This window comes from Aquarana catesbeiana, linkage group LG11 (assembly GCF_042186555.1).
Source record: "Aquarana catesbeiana isolate 2022-GZ linkage group LG11, ASM4218655v1, whole genome shotgun sequence".
Classification (NCBI taxonomy): domain Eukaryota; kingdom Metazoa; phylum Chordata; class Amphibia; order Anura; family Ranidae; genus Aquarana; species Aquarana catesbeiana.
Window position 1 is genome coordinate 56,111,005 of NC_133334.1, and position 22,886 is coordinate 56,133,890.

A 22,886-nucleotide genomic window follows, 5' to 3' on the forward strand; every position below is an offset into this window, starting at 1 on the left:
TTTTCAGCTCGTTAGCGCCACTCTTTGGGCTCCTTCTGCTAATTTCGTGTTAGTAGAAATTTGGTGAGTGTTGATTCGCGCTTTTCTTCTCGCGTTTTTCATTTCACGCTTTTCATTTTGTACTTTTCAGTTCGTTTCTGAACGGCCGTTCGTCAACCAGACATGTTGCAGAATCAGAGGAGATAACGTGTTATTTATTATTGGCCTTAAAGTTATTGCTTTGACATTATTTTTTTTGGTGATAATGATTTGATTTGGTATATTTTCTATATTTTTGGATGCATAGAATGCACTTTTTGGTTAAGTTCTATTGGCAGATAGCATGTCTAATTTTATTTGTTTTCTTTTTTTAATGCACAATAAAAAAATTGTGTAGAATAATACTTGGCTATGTGTTTTACTTCAAATGACAGTTTGGGAGTAGGCAGATACATTTGAAAAAATGCAATGAAAAATTGACAAGGGACACCAACATAGTTGTATCTTTGATCTTAAAAACTACAGGATAATGGTGTTGTGGTAACTTGACCAAATAAAAAAAAAAAAGCATAATAATATTATTCTTGATATCACTAGAAAAAAAAAGCCTTTGAAAATTTGTTTGCAATAACTCCATCAGTATCACTATACTTAAAAAACACAAAATTTCCGTGCAGCCTCCCCTGAATCACACCTCCTAAAAGAAGGGTGAAATAAGATACTGAGATAAGAGGGGTAGGGGTAAGTGGCGCTCCCTAAGGCGGGGTATCCTGTAAGGTGTGTGTACTCTAACCCCTAAACAAATAAATTAATTAAACCCCTCATACCCCTGCAGGGGCAATAGGCATGTAGCAGCAAAAGATGAAGGGCTTCCCAGATCCAATGCAGGCATCCACACGTGTCTCCTCTGTGACTCCGCTCCAAGCAGTGGATGGTACACCAAAATTTCTTTCTTCACGTCCTCATAGGAAAAAACAGGGCTCCCATAGTGTAGTAGTTTTTATAAAAGAAAATGTATTTGTTTAGGGGTTAGAGCACACACACCTTACAGGATACCCCGCCTTAGGGAGCGCCACTTACCCCTACCCCTCTTATCTCAGTATCAGTATCACTATGTCTAACTCTGCTCCACAGAGGTAAACATAGTCCCTACGCTTTCCCTACTCCTCTGATACCTTTCCCTAGTGCTAAGCACTCTCCCTACCAGGTAGGTAACCTGTCCCTACGCCAGCCACTTCATCAATGTGCGCAAAATCAGGGGGCCAGAGGCTTAAATAAGCTCTGCCCTCACCCAAGATGGCTGTGGAGGTCAGGAGGAGGCCAATCAGACAATTAAGTCCCCTAGACTTCCTTCCCTTCTGTATTGTCGTTTTGGTCAAGCGCCACCTACAGCAGGGAGTACAGACTGCACCTGCCTACATGCTATTCAAATGGCCAAAGAAGTAAAATCAGAATGGCACTGGGAACTCTGATACAGAGTGAAGTTTTGGGAAGTGGGCCAAAGGATAGGTATGTATAGCGCTGCTCTCTTGTCAAATCCTTTGTAACTTTGCTGACCCCCAACATGATCAATTTAATAGAACACTGACATGTTTCTATAGTGTTGCTCCCCAGATGCCATAGTATCTCCCCCACCAGCAAGGCAGCAGTGGCGGTCCACTTACAGTCTTGTTGCTGGTGAATGAGTTGCTACCAACAACTAGATTGCAAGTGTGTGAAGCTTGGCACTTTCTGCTGTTGGCAAATACGGAATTGTAGTATATATATTATTTCTCATTGACAGGTACTGTATAAAGAACATAAATGCAATGATCATTTAGGATTTCAATTATATAAAAAGATCATGTGATAAGCCTATATTTTTCACTGAGTACAAACCATAAATGTCGCAAATATTTCTGAATGCATGTGATCCTGGACTCATAATACAAACTATTCAAAATAATTAGACAATCTTAGCCACAAAAGAGCCCTACGACTCCAGTCTATAACAGTCTCCTGAAGAATATGCACTCACCGGACACTTTATTAGGTAGACCTGTTCAATTGCTTGGTAACACAAATTGCTAATCTGCCAATTACATAATGCAACTCAATGCATTTAGGCATCTAGACGTGTTGAAGATGACTTGCTGAAGTTCAAACCGAGCATCAGAATGGGGAAGAAAGGGGAATTAGGTGACTTTGAACGTGGCATGGTTGTTGGTGCCAGACGGGCTGGTCTAAGTATTTCAAAAACTGCTGATCTACTGGGATTTTCACACACAACCATCTCTGGGGTTTACAGAGAATGGTCCAAAAAAGAGAAAATATCCAGTGAGCGGCAGATGTGTGGAGGAAAATGCCTTTTTGATGTCAGAGGTCAGAGGAGAATGGGCAGACTGGTTGGAGATGATAGAAAGGCAACAGTAAATCAAATCACCACTTGTTACAACCAAGGTATGCAGAATGCCATCTTTGAATGCACAACATATCAAACTTTGAAGCAGATGGGCTACAGCAGCAGAAGACAACACCAGGTGCAACTCCTGTCAGCTAAGAACAGGAAAATTAGACAATAGAAGATTGGAAAAATGTTGCCTGGTCTGATGAGTCTCGATTTCAGCTGCGACATTCAGATGGTGGGGTCAGAATTTGGTGTAAACCACATGAAAGCATGGATCCATCCTGCCTTGTATCAACAGTTCAGGCTGGTGGTGGTGATGTATTGGTGTGGGGGATATTTTCTTGGCACACTTTGGACCCCTTAGTACCAATTGAGCATCTGGAAAACGCCACGGCCTACCTGAGTATTGTTGCTGACCATGTCCATCCCTTTATGACTACAGTGTCCCCATCTTCTGATGGCTCCTTCTAGCAGGATAATGCACCATATCACAAAGCTCAAATCATCTCACCACTGGTTTCTTGAACATGACAATGAGGTCATTGTACTCCAATGACCTCCACAGTCACCAGATCTCAATCCAATAGAGCACCTTTGCTCTATTGAAAATTTTGAAAAAAAAAAAGTTTTTCTTTGTTTTTGTTTTAAAATTTTGTAAATAAGTATTTTTTCTCCTTCACTGATGGGCACTGATAAGGCGGCACCTATGAGGTGGCACCATGAGATGGCAGCAATGAGGTGGCATTGATGGGCACTGATAGGCAGCACTGATAGGTGGTACTGATATGCGGCACTGATGGGCATTGCTAGGCAGCACTGATGGGCACTCATAGGTGGAACTGGTGGGCACTGATGGGCACTGATAGGTGACACTGATGGGCACTGAAAGGCAGCACTAATGGGTACTTATGGGAGGCACTGATAGACGGCACTGTTGGGCACTGATAGGCGGCACTGATGGGCACTGAAAGGCAGCACTGATGGGCATTGATGGGCACTGATGGCAGGCACTGGCACTGGATTTCACTGATAGGCATCACTGATAGTGGCAGGCATTTTTCAATGGCACTGAATGGCAGCTGCCTGGGCACTGATTGGCATTTTCCTGGTGGTCTAGGGTGGCATACCTGGTTGTCCAGTGTGGTGGCCATCCCTGGTGGTCCTGAGCGGGCATCCGAGGGGGGACTGCACTAATAAACAATCAGCACAGACCCCCCTGTCAGGAGAGCAGCCGATCGGCTCTCCTCTACTCGCGTCTGTCAGACGCGAGTGAGGAAAAGCCGATCAACGGCTCTTCCTATTTACATCGCGATCAGCTGTGATTGGACACGACTGATCACGTGGTAAAGAGTCTCTGTCAGACAACAGCTAAGCTCTGGAGCAACTGATCTTTCAGTGTGTTTCTGCATTTGCAAAGTACACAGTCTACATGCTTTTAGTAAATCCCCCCCAAAGTCTTATGTCTATCTTGTATCCCATGTATTGTCAGGACCGCAATCCTTTGGGTTACATATACTTAGAATCATTTGTTTAGAGGATCATGTCTATAATGTAATCCTCTTCATGCCTGTCACTTTCTAACCAAACACCCTTTTGAATTAAAAAAGAAGACAACAGTAAAGTTAGCCCAATTTTTTTTTATATTGTGAAAGATAATGTTATGCCGAGTAAATTGATACCCAACATGTCACGCTTCAAAATTGCGCCCGCTCGTGGAATGGAGACAAACTTTTACCCTTAAAAATCTCCATGGGCGACGTTTAAAAAATTCTACAGGTTGCATGTTTTGAGCTACAGAGGAGATCTAGAGCTAGAATGCCGATCGCGGCGATATCTCACATGTGTGGTTTGAACACCTTTTCATATGCAGGCGCTACTCATGTATGCGTTCGCTTCTGCACGCGAGCTCGGCGGGACGGGGCACGTTTAAAAAAATTTTTTTCTTATTTATTTTAACTTTTATTTTTTATTTTTACACTACGGCACCAGAGCACGGCGGGGGGGGGGGGGGGGGGGGGCCCTCTCCTGCTCCCGATAAAAGTGATCTTGCGGCGAATCCACTGCAGAGACCACTTTTATCTTGAAGCGGACCGTTGGCCGAAGAAGAGGATACCGGGGTTATGGCAGCTAGCCATCCTCCTTCAAAGTCAGGACGTATATCAGAATGCGGCAGACCAGAAGTGGTTTGTGTAAAGCCAAAACTTTATTTTAGCTTTGGGGTAGTGAGTTGGTAAATGTTATTTCCCCTGCCAGGATTTTATTGCTATCAGTGCCCCTGTTGGGGTGATTAACCCTCTCTATTTGTCCTGCTGATCATTGTTGCTGGTACTGAAAGTGATGGGAAATTAAAAAAACGAGGATTGTCCTAGGAGCAGGAGGTGTAAGGACATCTTCTAGTGGAGATTCTTATTACAGAGACAACAGCTGAAGGTCGGTTCACCATAATATGGTGCAGAAAACTCGCATTCTCTGTGCGTTTCCTGCACCGTATTCAAAACGCACTGCTCTTGCCATCTGCAGCGGGGGTCAGTGCAATGCTAGCGACACCCCAAATGCAGGTTGCAAGCGCAGTGTACAGAAGTACCATGTGATTCAGTTGTAGTGCATTTCCAAAGATAGTGCATGCACTAATTGTGCTGTGTTCCGGCTTGAATTCAGCCAATTCAAATGAATGGGATTAAATCGCACTGCCCCCGAACAGCATTTAAATCACACAGGAACGCACCTCCCTGTGCGATTAATGGTGTGAACCGGTACTCAGCGGGTAGACTTACTACGTGTTGTGTTCCTGGAACAGGAAGCTAAAGGAAATCTGCTCGACAGACACAGACAGACAATAAAAAAACCGATAGTGGTTCTAAGCACTTTATAGGCACTTTGATGTGTGAGAAGATCTGTATAGCTGCTGCATCTGTCAGCCTGTCATTGATTCTAAAAAATAAAAAACTGACTGTGATCTTAACCACTCCATAATCCAAAACAAAAAAGTCCTGGCTGTAAATTCCCATTTCATTGTTTTGTTTTTTTTTTGAGTCATTCGTTATGATCGCAATTCATAAATTCGCAAATTAGACAATTCGTAATTTCGTAAATTCGTAAATTCGAAAATCAGAAAATCAGAGACAAAATCTGAAAATTCTAAAGAACAAAATCTGAAAATTCTAAATAATAACTAACTAATAATAACTAGCTATTAAATTATAGGTATTGGAATTTCCTTTCAAATTTGGCTGTTAGTGAACGTAACGAATACGAATTTATCCGAAGTTATGAATTATCAGAAATAACAAATGCCGTATCTAAACGTTTAGATTTAGGAGTTTTAGAATTTTTGAATTTTCAAATGTTCGAATTTATGAATTTTCAATTATAGGAATTTACGAATATTTGGAAAAATTTGTTAAATGGGTTTTCGGAATTTGTCGAAATTTGTTAAAAACGAATTCGGAACGAAACAAATTGCACATGTCTAGGGGTCATTAACACCGGCGCAGTGGCCCATACGCGTTTGTTAATGCATCTGCATGTGACAGGTGTTCGGTGCAGCCACAGCCAGCAGCCTGTTAAAAACTAATGACAGGAACAACTGTAGGGATCTGCATTTTCATCAATGCTCAGACAGGTGGTGTCCTTGGATGCAGTCTGTCTGTATCCAGGGCCATGCATCCGTTCCTATGCAGATTTAAAGAGGAGGGCCCATCAAAAAAAAAAATTAAAAGTCAGCAGCTACAAATACTGCAGCTGCTGACTTTTAATTGGACACTTACCTGTCCCAGGGTCCAGCAATGCGGGGGATCGAAGCCCCGCTCGTCTCCCCCTCCGTTCAGCAGCGCTGGCATTGCAACTGTGGGCGCCGGGCTATGGCTTCACAGCCTGGCACCCACTGCGCATGCGTGAGCGGCGCTGCGCGCCGTGATTGGCCGCTCAGTCACCTGGGACCTGTAATGGGTCCCAGATGATTGACAGGAGGGAGGGAGCAGAGCCGAGCCCTTCCTGTGCCGAGGGGGAAGTGATGTCACCAGCCCAGGCACTGGAAGAGGCAGACTACGAGGGACCCCCTAGCAACAGGCATTTAGAGGTAAGTAAAAAAAAAAAAATTTCTAAATGTTATTTTTTATTTTTTTTTAGGCACAGTCATGAATTTTTTTTTTTTTAGGGTGGAACACCACTTTAAGCACTTGAATGTGCTGGAAGATCCGTATAGCTGCTGCATCTGTCAGCCTGTCATTGATTCTAAAAAAGAAAAAACTAAGAGTGATCTTAACCACTTCCTGCTTTATCCAAAACAAATCCTGGCGATAAATTCACTTTAAAAAAACTCCACTTTATATTGGACTTAGAAATGTGAACAATCTTTTAAAAAATCTGGACAGCTGGGAGGCATTTCTGTAGTAGTATAGGCCATATCCTGCTAGTATTGGGGGTCATTAACACGGGCGCAGAGGCCCATACAGCATGTGTTTATGTGCCCGGGAGTGACAAGTGTTCTGTGCAGCCTAATAAAAATCAATGACAGGAACAGCTTTATGCATCTTTCCATACATCCAAGCATTTACATCCATACAGTGACGGACGCACAGACAGGAGTTGTGCATCCATCCCTGTACATATGTAAGCAAGTGGATGTGTGGGAAGATCCAAATAACAGCTGCATCTGTCAGCCTGTCATTGATTAGAAACAGACTGCAAGCAGCAGCTGCATGGGACATCTGTCACTCCGCTGCATAAACATGTGCTTTTGGATAGCAAAATATTATGAGGCTGCTCAGATTTCCCAATTGACTTTACTCCACACAATTTCAGACATCCCCTTGTGGGTGCTCCTTGAACTTCCTAACTGTGCCCCAATTCCTCTCTCAGCCTTATTGTGGCTTCCTCATAAACTTTGCCCCCCCCCCTCCTTAGTCCCCTTATGCGTCACAGTTTGAGACTCTGGGACTCAGTCCGTTACTCTGATAATCTTATGTCCCCCTACCTTCTGCTTCTCCCTCTCTTCGATAATCCTCTATTTCCGCCAAGCCTTGACCAACCCAGCTCCTTTTCCTGGTGGTCCACCCATGGATTCACTGAGGTCCACCACTTCCTTTGATCCCACACTCTCCCTTCCTGGTCCTCTTTTCAGGATACCCATGAGGCGCCACCTACGGAATTTTTTTGCTACGCCCAACTGCACCACTGAAACGCAACTCCTCCTACCCCTTCCAAAAAACACTTTTTGAACATCTCTGCCTTCATTCCCCCAGCTCCCCAGCCACCATCTTGAAGATCTATACTTCTTTTAATGCTATAGACTCCCTTGTGGCGGTGTCTTACAAGTCGCGGTGGGAACACGATCTGGCGACCTCTATTGATCCAGAGGACTGGAACAAAGCCTGGTCCTAAGTGCTCCTTCTACATGGCTACTCTAGAAGCTGCATACAGGGTTCTTCTAAGATGGTACTGGGTCCCGGCCCGGATAGCGAGTTCAAACCCATCCTATAGTGACAGGTGCTTCAGGGGTTGTGGCCAATGAGGGGATGTTGTACACATTCAGTGGTCCTGTCCCCGCCTCACAGTTCTGGTCCAGGGTGTTTGGGCTCCTCTATTCCTTGTTCCATATACCCAATCACAAGGATGCCAAAATTGCCTTGCTGCACTGCCCGTCCAGGGATTGTTCTCATACCAACAAAGTTGACGTCTTTTCTGTTCATAGCTGCTAAACAGCGATAGCCAGAGCTTGGAAGAAACCCTCTGTTCCGTTTGCCACGGTAAAGAGCATTTTGACCGACCTTATGATCAATGACAAAATGTCTAGTATCTTACGTGATTTCCACTCTAAATTCCTTAAAGTATGGTCACCCTGGTGGTCTTACGCTCTCCCCACCTTGCAGCCAAACATTCTGGGTCTCCTAAGGACCGCTGCATAATTCCCCCATCCTGCAGGACTTCTCTCCCCCCCCCTTCTCCTTTCTTTATTCTTAACTTCTCTTCTTTCGTCTCTCTCCTTCTCTTTCTCTGCTGCTGAGACTGAGCTTATGGCCACCCTCAGTCTCCCCCCACCTTGGGGGGACCCTGAGTCCCCAGACTTAGGGCCCTTTTTTGCTGACATGCAGCTGACACCGATAGGTCTAAAATCTTTTTGCACCTTTTCTACTAATTATTCAACCTTTATTACCCTTATTACCCTCTGATGTAAACTAGCAACATGGGCTTTCCTTGCTGGCCCTTGGGCGTAAGAGACATATGTGGACCTTGGGTTTGTTCCCCTAGGTCACTCAATGGACATTTTGATTTAATAAAAGTTACCTGATCGCAATCATTCAGCCCATGCCTTTTTGATATGTTTAATATGCTATACCCCTGCGTGGGTGAATGGTTGTTATGTTTTCATGCTCCTATAATAAAAATTATTGTACCAGAAACATAGGCTTTTGGGGCTTTTGTTCTCATGAATGAGCCCTTACTGTCTATTTTCTCCATGGCAGGTGGTTCTCTTTATCAGCAGCATTGTTGCTGGAGAGGTGTCAGGAGGAACAATGTTCCTCTATGATTTCCTGGGTCACTGGGGTAGCTATCCTATTGGATGCTGCCACCCCATGTGACTCAAGCAGACATCTTGGGTCAGGGAGAGCTTATTTAGGCCCTGACTCCAGGGTTTTGGTGTGCTGTTGGCAAAAGGACAGAGTAGGGACAAGTACCTCGTCTATGAGTGAAAATATCAGCGCTAGGGAAAGGTTCCTGGGGGGGAGGCTAAGCATAGGGCTTCATCCCCTCTGAATGACTCCCGACTGGGACCAGATGACCATGACACATTCAGTCCCCTCTCTACAGACACTGTCATTCCAGCTGGAATCTACACTGTCACACTACTGAACTGAGTGTGCCGAATGGCAGTCCCGTCGGGCTTGTTGTGAACTGTTGCTGCATTCCTTCAATGCAAGTTCTATTGCACCTGTCTGTATAAATTATTGTCTCCGCACCACGCTGCACCCCACCTATAAGTACTATAAACTACCGTATTTATTGGCGTATATCACGCACTTTTTTTCCCCTGAAAATAGGGGGAAAATTGCGGGTGCGTGTTTTACGGCGACAGCGTACCTCGGAGGGGAAGGAGGGGAATGAATGCTGCCGGAAATCACCGAGCCGTCATCTCCTCTCCACTCGGCTCTCCACTCGGCTCTCACTCGGCTCGCACGTCACATACACAGTCCCACCTCCGCCACCGGCATTGGACCAGTGTTCTGTCTATCATAGGAGCTGGTCCAATGCCGATGCCAGAGGCGGGACTGTGTATGTGACTGTCAACTGAGAGCCGAGTAAACAGATGACGGTTCAGTGATTTCCTGCGAGGAGAGATGGTGAGCTGCATTGATGGGGGAGATGGGCACAGATCAGGCTGCACTGTAGCTGCAGATGGGCACAGATTAGGCTGCATTGAGGCTGCAGATGGGCACTAATCAAGCTGCATTGATGTTCACTGACCATTATTTTGCTTCAAAGTGTTTTTTTTTTCCTGAAACTTCCCTCTTAAATTGGGGTGCGTGTTATATGCCGATAAATACGGTAGATCTGCGGACAGGCTGGTCAGGGCCACTCAGCCATTTTCACATTTTAAAGTCAATAGCAGTAGGAATGTCTTCCTGAAATGAAGCCTGGCTTTCATCAGGGGCATGCCTCCAGCTAATGAAGTTATGAGTCTATATGAACTATATCTCGCATGACAGAGACCAAATAATGAATCACTGTCTCACATATGGGTGGAGAAGACAACATTCAATGACAAGGACACAGCCCCACACCGCTTCTTGTTCTACCAGTTATGTCAGTTTAAATCCACTAAGATCCAGGCACTCCTTAATCTCTATATATATTTGGCCTACTAATTACAGTAGTGAGTTTTGTTTTTCCATATACTTTCCATTCATACCTTTTATAATCTAAAAGATACACTGCCTAAAATAAATTGCTGTATATAAAATAAGTACTAATGCCATTGAGCAGCATGGTAAACTGCAGGATATGATCAAAACTCATGATCTTTGAGATCTTTGGGATACAGTCAGGTCCATAAATATTGGGACATCGACACAATTCTAATCTTTTTGGCTCTTTACACCACCACAATGGATTTGAAAAGAACAACATGTGCTTTAACTGCAGACTTTCAGCTTTAATTTGAGGGTATTTACATCCAAATCAGGTGAACGGTGTAGGAATTACAACAGTTTGTATATGTGCCTCCCACTTTTTAAGGGACCAAAAGTAATGGGACAATTGGCTGCTCAGCTGTTCCATGGCCAGGTGTGTGTTATTCCCTCATTATCCCATTTACAAGGAGCAGATAAAAGGTCCAGAGTTAATTTCAAGTGTGCTATTTGCATTTGGAATCTGTTGCTGTCAACTCTCAATATGAGATCTAAAAAACTGTCACTATCAGTGAAGCAAGCCTGAAAAAACAAAACAAACCCATCAGAGAGATAGCAAAAACATTAGGTGTAGCCAAATCAACTGTTTGGAACATCCTTAAAAAGAAAGAACGCACCGGTGAGCTCAGCAACACCAAAAGACTCCGGAAGACCATTGAAAACAACTGTGCTGGATGACCGAAGAATTCTTTCCCTGGTGAAGAAAACATCCTTCGCAACAGTTGGCCAGATCAAGAACACTCTCCAGGAGGTAGGTGTATGTGTGTCAAAGTCAACAATCAAGAGAAGACTTGACCAGAGTGAATACAGAGGGTTCACCACAAGATGTAAACCATTGGTGAGCCTCAAAAACAGGAAGGCCAGATTAGAGTTTGCCAAATAGCATCTAAAAAAGCCTTCACAGTTCTGGAACAACATCCTATGGACAGATGAGACCAAGATCAACTTGTACCAGAGTGATGGGAAGAGAAGAGTATGGAGAAGGAAAGGAACTGCTCATGATCCAAAGCAAACCACCTCATCAGAGAAGCATGGTGGTGGTAGTGTCATGGCATGGGCATGTATGGCTGCCAATGGAACTGGTTCTCTTGTATTTATTGATGATGTGACTGCTGACAAAAGCAGCAGGATGAATTCTGAAGTGTTTCGGGCAAAATTATTTGCTCATATTCAGCAAAATGCTTCAGAACTCATTGGACGGCGCTTCACAATGCAGATGGACAATGACCCGAAGCATACTACGAAAGCAAGCAGGGAGTTTTTTAAGGGAAAGAAGTGGAATGTTATGCAATGGCCAAGTCAATCACCTGACCTGAATCCGATTGGGCATGCATTTCACTTTCTGAAGACAAAACTGAAGGAAAAATGCCCCAAGAACAAGCAGGAACAGAAGACAGTTGCAGTAGAGGCCTGGCAGAGCATCACCAGGGATGAGACCCAGCGTCTGGTGATGTCTATGCGTTCCAGACTTCAGGCTGTAATTGACTGCAAAGGATTTGCAACCAAGTATTAAAAAGTGAAAGTTTGATGGATGATTGTTAATCTGTCCCATTACTTTTGGTCCCTTAAAAAGTGGGAGGCACATATACAAACTGTTGTAATTCCTACACCATTCACCTGATTTGGATGTGAATACCCTCAAATTAAAGCTGAAAGTCTGCAGTTAAAGCACATCTTGTTTGTTTTACTTCAAATCCATTGTGGTGGTGTATAGAGCCAAAAAAGATTTGAATTGTGTTGATGTCCCAATATTTATGGACCTGACTGTACGTGATCTAACCAATCTGGGGGATGAATTTTTCTGCTAATTTTTTTGTTGTTCTTATTATGTATCTAAAATCTAAGCTGGCTTGGATTTGGGCTGATTCCTGTGACAGCTGGCACCCACAGCTGTCAGAAATAACCAAATGTTGACTGCAGCTGATTGCCTGAATGGGTTGGTTTTGGCAGGTTCACCCACAGCTCAGCAATGTTAATTGAACTGCAGTAAAATGTTCGGATATTCTGACAGCCGCGGGTGCCAGATGTCAAAATACAAGAGGCGGCGGGGAGGATTCCTCCATTTACAAGGTTTTGCTCTCATTCACCCCAATGGCTGAATATGTATAGCCACCTTTACAATAAATGGGGTTTATTTGCTAAAGGAAAATAGACTGTGCACTTTGGAAGTGCAGTTGCTCCAGAGCTTAGTAAATGAGGTAAAGCTTCACTTTACAAAGAATACCCAATCACATGCAAGGAAAATAAAATTAAAAAATGCCTTTTTTTTCTTGCACATGATTGGATGATGGAAGTCTGCAGAGCTCCACCTCATTTACTAAGCTCTGGAGCAACTGCACTTGCAAAGTGCGCAGTCTATTTTCCTTTAGTAAATTAACCCCAGTGTCTCTCATTTGCTCCCTTCTGTTTTTTTTTTAATATACCATGGAAAGTGATTTGTTATAACTGTTCTCAGCTAACAGCTATCAGTTAGTATAGTTCCTACTTCCCTTTGTGGACTACAGAACACCTCCCCCAGTGTTATAGAGATAATGAAAGGGGAGATGTTCTGTAGCTCTGTAAAATATTTTCTCTATAAATACAGTAAGTGAGCGCTGTCACCCTAAGATAGAAAGTGTGCTACTGGTAGTATCACCAGGTGAAAAAAAGCCTGAATAAAAGAAAACCAATGCAGCCACCACATGAACTATGAACCTATGAACTGGTAAGCTGCAATAAATACAATTTTTGTTCTTGGGTATGGATGCACTTTAATGCAGAAATTTGGGATAAACAAATATTGTCTAAATATACAGGGTTTGATTTACTAAAACTGGAGAGTGCAAAACCTGGTGCAGCTGTGTATGGTAGCCAATCAGCTTCTAACTTCAGCTTGTTCAATTAAGCTTTGACAAAAAACCTGGAAGCCGATTGGTTTCTATGCAGAGCTGCACCGGATTTTGCACTCTTCAGATTTAGTAGATCAACCACACAGAGTCATTGCATTCTATATTGATTCTTGGTGTGCTTTATGTATTTCTTCCAGACCTGTGCAGTGATCCAGTGTGATACTGTGCCTCTGTACAGGAGCTTCCTGTAATAAAGACCCATCAAAGCTGCTCTCTTTCCTTGTGCAGGGTGACTGGTCTTGTCTCCGCCCCCTCCTGTAGCAACCTGTAGTGGGTGGAGATGTTGGGCCCCTCCCACAGTTCCCCTCTCTGCACTGGCCAAGCACAGCACAGTGATGGTGTCACCACTACTTTTGCAAGGTACTATCTGAGTTTATAAAGGCATTTGGTGCACTCAAAGTGTTGATGTGTAACCTTTGTGGCTATTGAGAAATATATTTAGATAAAAGTTTTTGTCCATTAAGTTTAGCTTTAAAGTGTTTGTAAACCTTTTTTTTAATAAAAATAACAAACATGCCTATACTTACCTGCTCTGTGCAATCGTTTTGCACAGAGCAGCCCCATTCCTCTTCTTCTGCTGCCCACACGGAGAGCCGCTTTCCATGGGGGCAGCCCTCAAGTCTTCCTGCTGCATCCATTGACACAGACAGCAGGACTTGGTTCCTCCCCCCGCTCCTGTGTCACTGGATTTGAGTGACAGCAGTGGGAGCTAATGGCTCCTGTTGCTAGCAATCTGTCCAATGAGGAGAGCGACAGCGGCTGCACTTGTGCTCCTTGCTGGATCGGAACAGGCTCAGGTAAGAAAAGGGGGGGGGGGGTCTGGGGGAGCACAGAAGGTTTTCACCTTAATGCATTAGGTGAAAAAACCTTGAGGCTTTACAATCACTTTAACATAAAAGGACATTACCAGAGCAGTTTGACATTGCAAAAATGTACACATGTATGTATGTATGCACTAGCATGCATGTTTGTGCAGTGATTGTTCCCATTGACAATTATTACTATTATTATTAGTAACTATTATCAGTACTTTGTCAGATACGTATAAGACAAATATCTAAAGAACTAAAAATATTGCGGACCTGTCATTTAAAATTCACACTTCACATGAATCAGTTTTGTTAACATCACCAAATCAGACTATTATTTGGAGTACATTATTACCTTTTTCTTGCTGTGGATCGACTGCAACTTTCAAATTTTCTCACGAGACCCAAAGGCTCGGCTATAATCACACGTCTTTGGCTATCAGAGGCATTGTGGATGTTTCACATCATTACCAACTGCAGAGAGTCTTTTGTTCTCAGTCACAAAGCTGCTGTCTAGTAGATCTGTATTAAGATAAGTTATCAGAAAGTCACAAACCTCTCAAACATAACCAAGCAGCAGACAGAAACTATATACAGTATCTCACAAAAGTGAGTACACCCCTCACATTTTTGTAAATATTTTATTATATATTTTCATGTGACAACACTGAAGAAATAACACTTTGTGAGTGTACAGCTTGTATAACAGTGTAAATCTGTTGTCCCCTCAAAATAACTCAACACACAGCCAATAATGTCTAAACCGATGACAACAAAAGTGAGTACACCCCTAAGTAAAAATGTCCAAATTGGGCCCAAAGTGTCAATATTTTGTGTGGCCACCATTATTTTCCAGCACTTCTCTTGGGCATGGAGTTCACCAGAGCTTCACAGGTTGCCACTGGAGTCCTCTTCCACTCCTCCATGACGACATCACAGAGCTGGTGGATGTTAGAGACCTTGCGCTCCTCCACCTTTCGTTTGAGGATGTTCCACAGATGCTCAACAGGGTTTAAGTCTGGAGACATGCTTGGCCAGTGCATCACTTTTACCCACAGCAAGGCATTGGTCATTTCGGAGGTGTGTTTGGGGTCGTTATCATGTTGGAATACTGCCCTACAGCCCAGTCTCTGAAGGGAGGGGATCATGCTCTGTTTCAGTATGTCACAGTACATGTTGGCATTCATGGTTCCCTCAATGAACTGTAGCTCCCCAGTGACGGCAGCATGTAGCCCCAGACCATGACACTCCCACCACCATGCTTGACTGTAGGCAAGACACACTTGTCTTTTTACTCCTCAACTGGTTGCCGCCACACACGCTTGACACCATCTGATCCAAATAAGTTTATCTTGGTCTCATCAGACCACAGGACATGGTTCCAAGAATCCATGTCCTTAGTCTGCTTGCATCATCTTTAGAAGAGGCTTCCTTCTGGGATGACAGCCATGCAGACCAATTTGATGCAGTGTGTGGCGTATAGTCTGAGCACTGACAGGCTGACCCCCCCCCCACCCCTTCAACCTCTGCAGCAATGCTGGCAGCACTCATACATCTATTTCCCAAAGACAACCTCTGGATATGACGCTGAGCATGTGCACTCAACTTCCTTGGTCGACCATGGCGAGGCCTGTTCTGAGTGGATCCTGTCCTGTTAAACTGCTGTATGGTCTTGGCTGCAGCTCAGTTTCAGGGTCTTGGCAATCTTCTTATAGCCTAGGCCATCTTTATGTAGAGCAACAATTCTTTTTTTCAGATCCTCAGAGAGTTCTTTGCCATGAGGTGCCATGTTGAACTTCCAGTGACCAGTATGAGAGAGTGAGAGCGATAACACCAAATTTAAAACACCTGCTCCCTATTCACACCTGAGACCTTGTAATATTAATGAGTCACATGACACCGGGGAGGGAAAATGGCTAATTGAGCCCAACTTGGACATTTTCACTTAGGGGTATACTTACTTTTGTTTCCAGTCATTTAGACATTAATGGCTGTGTGTTGAATTATTTTGAGGGGACAGCAAATTTACACTGTTATACAAGCTGTACACTCACTACTTTACATTGTAGCAAAGTGTAATTTCTTCAGTGTTGTCACATGAAAAGATAGAATAAAATATTTACAAAAATGTGAGGGGTGTACTCACTTTTGTGAGATACTGTGTGTGGAGAGGGCATTGTATTTAACAGTAGACATTCAATGAGGCAAAGGAACAATAAAGCAAAACCTCTGGGCATCACTACTAAGAAGAAAGCAGATTGTAAGGGTAGGGTGTTGTGGTGGTCGTCACGTCCTATAAGTTTTCCTCCTCATTGGGCGCCAAGTAAGGGTCACATGAGAGGCCTACTCCGTGGTGGGTTCTTCTGGGCTATGCTAGGCACCTGTTACAGGATCACTTTGCTCTACACGTGGGGTACTTCTGCTTCTGCGCCATTTTCATCAATGGCCTGGGACAAGGCTGAGGCTGCCGTAGGGGAAATACTCAACCTTAAGGCAGGCGTCTGTTGCTAGAGATGAATGTACAATGTGTACATTTGCACCATAACTGTTCATAAGTTAACTCTTGGGTCCCAGTGTAAATATACACTGTCTCTGTAACATGCATTTAGAAGGGACATGTTGAGCCTTGTCCACATCCACCCGTCCAGTGTATCACCGCTACCTCACTCCTAGTAATGGTATGGGGTCCCGCCGTGCATATAGCGCAGACTCCATGCATGCACTTCACCTTACTCTTCTGTACCTGTGTACAGGCTGCGTCACAAGTCTACTCCCGTTGCTATGGGAGATTGACCTCTCGAGTGCCAACAACAACTCCCTCCTGCAGGAGGCTATCCCACCTATCTCAGGGACACGTTTACTTACAACAGGCTGCTTGGTAAACTTTCCATTACCATAGTAACCAGTTGTGTCTTCACACTGTATTGACTACTTGTACTGCTGTCTTCATACCCCAAACTACCCTAGTGGCCTGAACTGTGGAAAAGTGCTGGTTACTTGCATTACACCCCTTTTAGTAATTTCAGACCAGGCAAGAACAAGGCTTCAAAGCTTTACTTGAAAAAGTGCAACACATTACAAAGTCCAACATGTGAGAACAGTTCTTTCCCTACATCCCTAATCCTAACTCAGGCTATGTGCTGTCCTCGGCCTACCTGCCAAGGTAGAGTCCATGTATGAACAGGGGAGCCATTAGTGGCAATTCCCAGTGTTGGAATCTTTAGGGACAAACCCCAGGTACAGAGGACCTCCTACGTTACAGCAGTAGCAGGCCTTGACCCCTCTGCTTGGGGGCTTTTAGACCTGGGCTCTCTGTTACAGACCACCGTCCCTCTTTTATAACACAGGACCAGTGGGTCAGAAATAAAGATAACCCGCCAAAAACCAAAGAACCAGGAAAGACATTCTAGCCCTCCCACCCAGGACAGCAACTAACTAGCATATTTTCATCCCGCTTACAAGATATTGGACATACACATTATTTCACAAAAGTGAGTACACCCCTCACATTTTTGTAAATATTTTATTCTATCTTTTCATGTGACAACACTGAAGAAATGACACTTTGATACATTGTAAAGTAGTGAGTGTACAGCTTGTATAACAGTGAAAATTTGCTGTCCATTCAAAATAACTCAACACACAGCCATTAATGTCTAAACCGCTGGCAACAAAAGTGAGTACTCTGTCCTTGCAGAGATAGAAAAAAATGTGTGTGTGTGTGTGTAGAAAAAAAATAACAATAATAATAAAAAAATTAAATAAATGAAATAAATAAATAAATAAATAACCTGTCGAGGTTTAAATTAGGTCAATGCCAGGGTTAGTGATTTGGTCAAGGTTGGGGGTCAGTATTTTTTGGACAGGTTTTTCTTTTTTATAATTAATGTCAGTGTGTTTTAGGTAGGATAAAAAAAAAAAAAAAAAATGAAAGGGCTGATTTACTAAAGACAAATTGACTGTGCGCTTTTCAAAGTGCAGTTGCACTCTGCAAGAGCAGTTGCTCCCGAGCTTAATAAATGAACAGAAGCTCTGATGACTTCCATCATCCAATCATCCAATCATGTGCAAGCAATAATGCCATTTTTTTTTTTCTTGCACATGATTGGGTATTCTTTTCAAAGTGAAGGTTTTCCACATTTACTAAGCTCTGGAGCAACGGCAAAATGCACAGTCTATTTGCCTTTATATGGAGTTGAGTTTGACAGCTTTGGCAAAAGCTCCTAAACTCAAGTTTAGGAGCTGCTAGTTTGCATGAAGGCTTAAAGTGGTGTTCCACCCCAAAAAAAAAAAAAAATGCATAAATGTGCCTAAAAAAAAAAAAAAAAAAAAATATTTGGAAAAAAAATTTTTTTTACTCACCTCTAAATACCTGTTGCTAGGGTGTCCCTTGTAGTCTGCCTCCTGCAGTGCCTGGGCTGGTGACATCACTTCCCCTCGGCGCAGAAAGGGCTCAGCTCTGCCCCCTCCCTCTTGTCAATCATATGGGACACGTGACAGGTCCCATTTGACTGCGCGGCCAATCACGGCGCACTGCGCCGCTCGCGTATGCGCAGTGGGTGCCCGGCTGTGAAGCCACAGCCGAGCGCCCACAGTTGCAATGCTGGTGCCGCCGAAAAGAGGGGGAGACGAGCGGGGCTTCTGATCTCTCGCATCGCTGGACCCTGGGACAGGTGAGTGTCTAATTATTAAGTCAGCAGCTGCAGTATTTGTATCTGCTGACTTTTAACTTTTTTTGTCTGAACTCCTCTTTAATGTTCTGATGCCACTGGATCTGCACAACAGCCAGGCAGCTGGCATTTTCAGAAGAATATAAGCAGGGGGCGTTCCATGTATTCCTTTAAAGTGATTGTAAGGGTTCTTTTTTTTTTTTTAATAACAAACATATCATACTTACCTCCACTGTGCAGCTCGTTTTGCACAGAGTGGCCCCGAACCTGGTCTTCTGGGGTCACCAGGCGGCTCTCGTGGCTCCTCCCCACATCAGATAACCCCCTAAGAGAAGCGCTCTCCCGAGGGGGTTACCTTGTGGGCGCGCTCCCGAGTCCAGCATTCGGCGGCCATAGCCGCCGAATGTATGACTCAGCCCCACCCCCCCCCGGCGCCCGCGTCATAGGATTTGATTGACAGAAGTGGGAGCCAATGTCTGCGCTGCAATCAATCTATCCAATCAAGAGCCAAGAACCCTGGGCAGAGAGACAGCGCGTCCCCGCCGGATCAAGTTCCAGGGTATAGGTAAGTAAAACGAGGGGGGCTGGGGGGCCGGTCACTGCCAGGTGTTTTTTCTGCATAAAGGTGAAAAAACATGAAGGTTTACAACCTCTTTAAGCCTTGCTTGCTTTTTCCAGAATCACTGCTCAGTGTAGGAACTGGCAAGGCTTAGAACAAGGGTCAGCAATCTAAGACGGGCATGCAATGCCATTATCATTGGCACCCAGAAGAGTGATAGCCCCATGTCTACAAAATTATTTGAAGGTTCTTAGTAAAATACTAACTCTGTTAAATATTATCTTGTAGTGAGCTTAGCAGACAAATTCTATACAAACACCTTGAAGATGACTTACAACAGGAATTCGGAAGCATGTGTGCAGCTGGAATTAACATCTTATAGACCTGGCATAGCACCACTGAGCTGTGAAAGATGGGGATCACACTCTACTACTATTCAGTACACATTCATGGTAAATATGAATATGGTATATGTGTGCGCTTGTTGGTATAATAGTAACAGTAGTAATCATAATAATAACAATCAATACATTTTGTTGTTAAAAAAAAACAATAATCAATAAACATATATATATATATATATATATTATAGATAGATAGATAGATAGATAGATAGATAGATAGATAGATAGATAGATAGATAGATAGATAGATAGATAGATAGATAGATATGTAGCAGGGCCCTCCTTCCCCTTCTGTATTGAACTGTACTGTAATTATGCTGTCCCCCCTCTACATTGTGAAGCGGTGTGTAAACTGTTGGCGCTATATAGATTGTGAATAATAATATATATAAAAAAATACATAAAATAATAATAATACATAAATAAAAAAAACATATTAATTTATATTGATAGCACAGGAAGAGGCGGAAGAGAATCTTTCCTCCTTTTTTTTTCTTCTTCTTCCTCATTCCTTGGGAGAACGCATATATATATGTACGGTTAAGGTTTAACAATGTTCAGTCTCCTGTCATTTTGCCATTTATTTCAATAGCGAGCACTATGCGCTCTTTCATACAACTTTTGTACACTTTACTGTGAAATACTTTAATGAAAACATTGAAAAAGAAAAAAATAATATTAATTGAGCTAAGCAGAAAAACTATGAGTGCGAAAAATTAAAAATAAACGATACAGTTACAACTACAGTGACACGCTGGTTGTCTAATGCTTGTAAATTGATGTGAAGAAGGTTGCCCTGGTTTAGCAGATATACCTGGACAGGTGATTAACCCCACCTGAAAGGAATAGCAAGCTAAATTGTAGTTTGCTACTCTTCTCCATCCATCGTACAAGTTACATCCAATCTTTACCTTATTCTTCGCTCTTCCAGTGTCCCGCCAGCCGCAGGATCCTCTCCGCCTGGCTCTCTAATCCGGGAAAGTTGTCCCAGGAATCACATCACACTGCTTACTTTGAAGCTAATGACAAGCCCAGGGCACACCACACCAAAACCACATGCTTGCAATAATGCTGAGCGCTGCCCAGGAAAAACAAGAACAGCTACAACCTGATTGCTACAAATGATTCCAGCTCAGCCTCTTCTGCTGACTAACAAGGAAGGGGACGGAGGATCTCATCTCCGCCAGCTTCATTTCTGCCTGGAGCTCCATCTTAAACAATCCCATCTTCAAAGAGTTACATTAAAGGCACATCTCTGTTTTTGTTCCACATTGCAGTCAAGCATAGGACTTGACAGACGGGTCGAGTCTGCAGCCAGACAGTGGAAAGATGCAAACATGTTTTGCAGAAAACTTGAAAGTTTGGTCTCCTCTGAACGGGGAATTTTGTTCGGAGTGGAGGCCGACAGGTTAAAGCCCAACTTCGGGAAACTTGAAAATTCTTCTTTGCAGTGGGATTGCGCTCTACTGCCCATTTAAAACTAGGGGGCATAGAAAAGAAGATTTAAAGGGGTTATAAACCCTCGTGTTTTCTCACCTTAATGCATCCTAAGTATTAAGGTGAAAAAACACCTGGCAGTGACCGGCCCCCCAACCCCCTCGTTTTAATTGCCCGAGCCCTGAAACTTGAGACGCGCTGTCTCTCTGCCCGGGGTTCTCGGCTCTTGATTGGATAGATTGATAGCAGCGCAGACATTGGCTCCCACTGCTGTCAATCAAATCCAATGATGTGGGGGCGGGGCCAAGTCATACATTCGGCGGCTATGGATGCTGAATGCTGGACTCAGGAGCGTGCCTGCAAGGTAACCCCCCCGGAGAACGCTTCTCCTAGGGGGTTATCCGCTGTGTGGAGGAGCCGCGAGAGCCGCCAGGGGACCCCAGAACACGAGGTTCAGGGCCACACTGTGCAAAATGGGCTGCACAGTGAAGGTAAGTATGATATGTTTGTTATTTTAAAAAAAAAACAAAAAACGAACCCTTACAATCACTTTAAAGTGGAACTTCACCATCTCAATCAACATTGATTTTTTTTAATCCTCATGCTGCTAGCATTAGTAAATAGATAGGAAAGTGTATTATCTTTACTTGTTTTAAACTTTTTTTTGTATTTCTTCAGTTACTTTCTGGTTTCTTGCCTATACAAATGACGTCATACATCCCAGGAGTCTTCAGGGTCTTCTCAGCTAAACACAATCTCCTGCCTGCATGAATCATCTAAAGGCAGATGGATTCCAGGAAGTAAATGCTAAATGCTCTCCCCACTGAACTGGCTTTGCTGAGTCTGCTATTAATATTTTTGGTAATTGTCTCCTATCTCCTATCCAACTGTACATCCCCACTGAACTGGCTTTGCTGAGTCTGCTATTAATATTTTTGGTAATTGTCTCCTATCTCCTATCCAACTGTACATCCCCACTGAACTGGCTTTGCTGAGTCTGCTATTAATATTTTTGGTAATTGTCTCCTGCTGCCATATCTTTAAACTTCCATATTTACTGCTAGCTCTATAACAAACACACTGCAATAGCAATATTACTGGTGATTGATTCTCAACTCCATGTGGCTTGAGTGATCAAGAGAGGTAATTAGCTTTACGACCCTAGCCTGTGTCTGGCCTGGCCCTGGCCATCTCCTCCCCATATTCAGGTGTCTCACATCAGACCCAATAATGACCAACTGAGAAATGCATCCCAGCTTAGGCTGTCTATAAATTTATGGCAGCTTATGGGGTGGCGCAGACAGGGGCATGGCGCAGACATCATGGCTCTTTCCTGAGTGGCTCTGTCACGAGTGATGCGCAGTTTCACCAACGCAGTTTAACTAAAGCTGCATGAACAACAGGAACTCTGCTCCACTCTGCAAGACGACAAGCAAACCAACTTTGAAATTTATTTTATATTAGGTTAGTCTCCCACTCTCTAGCCACTAACATGCTCCTTATTCTCTTCCTTCTCACATTGGTGTCTTCTATCCTCAAATTATCTTTACTCTACCCCTCCTCTCTTCCCTGCAGCATGCACATATCACCCTCACTCCTACCCTCTCCCTACTATGGCACCCATCATCTCCTGCATTTGCTGCACCCACATGCTGACATAAACTCCAGGGCCACTAGACACGTGCGCTCATGCACATCCCACTCCCACCTTGCCTTCCTCACCCTCCTCCTTCTCCTAGTCTCAGGTGATATTTCTCCTAATCCTGGTCCGCCATTTTCCAAATGCAAGCCACATATCCAATACCCCTCCCCCTCTGGCAACCACCGCAATCCACTCAGTTTAATTT

The 22,886-nt window shown here is 43.7% G+C and overlaps 1 protein-coding gene across 9 annotated transcripts in view; it reads right to left on the minus strand.

Moving 5' to 3' along the window:
- The window catches only part of PPFIBP2 (PPFIA binding protein 2), a 346,167-nt gene that overhangs the window by 256,873 nt on the left and 66,408 nt on the right, over positions 1-22,886 (minus strand). For 2 of the 9 annotated variants that reach the window (XM_073604446.1, XM_073604447.1), the window contains exons 1-2: positions 20,514-20,831; positions 14,325-14,491 (exon numbers count right to left, since the gene is read on the minus strand). The gene's annotated coding sequence lies outside the window, so the exon portion shown is untranslated. Of the gene's footprint in view, positions 1-14,324; positions 14,492-20,513; positions 20,833-22,886 lie in introns of those variants that run through there. The other 7 variants (XM_073604445.1, XM_073604443.1, XM_073604448.1 and 4 more) reach the window with 7 other exon arrangements.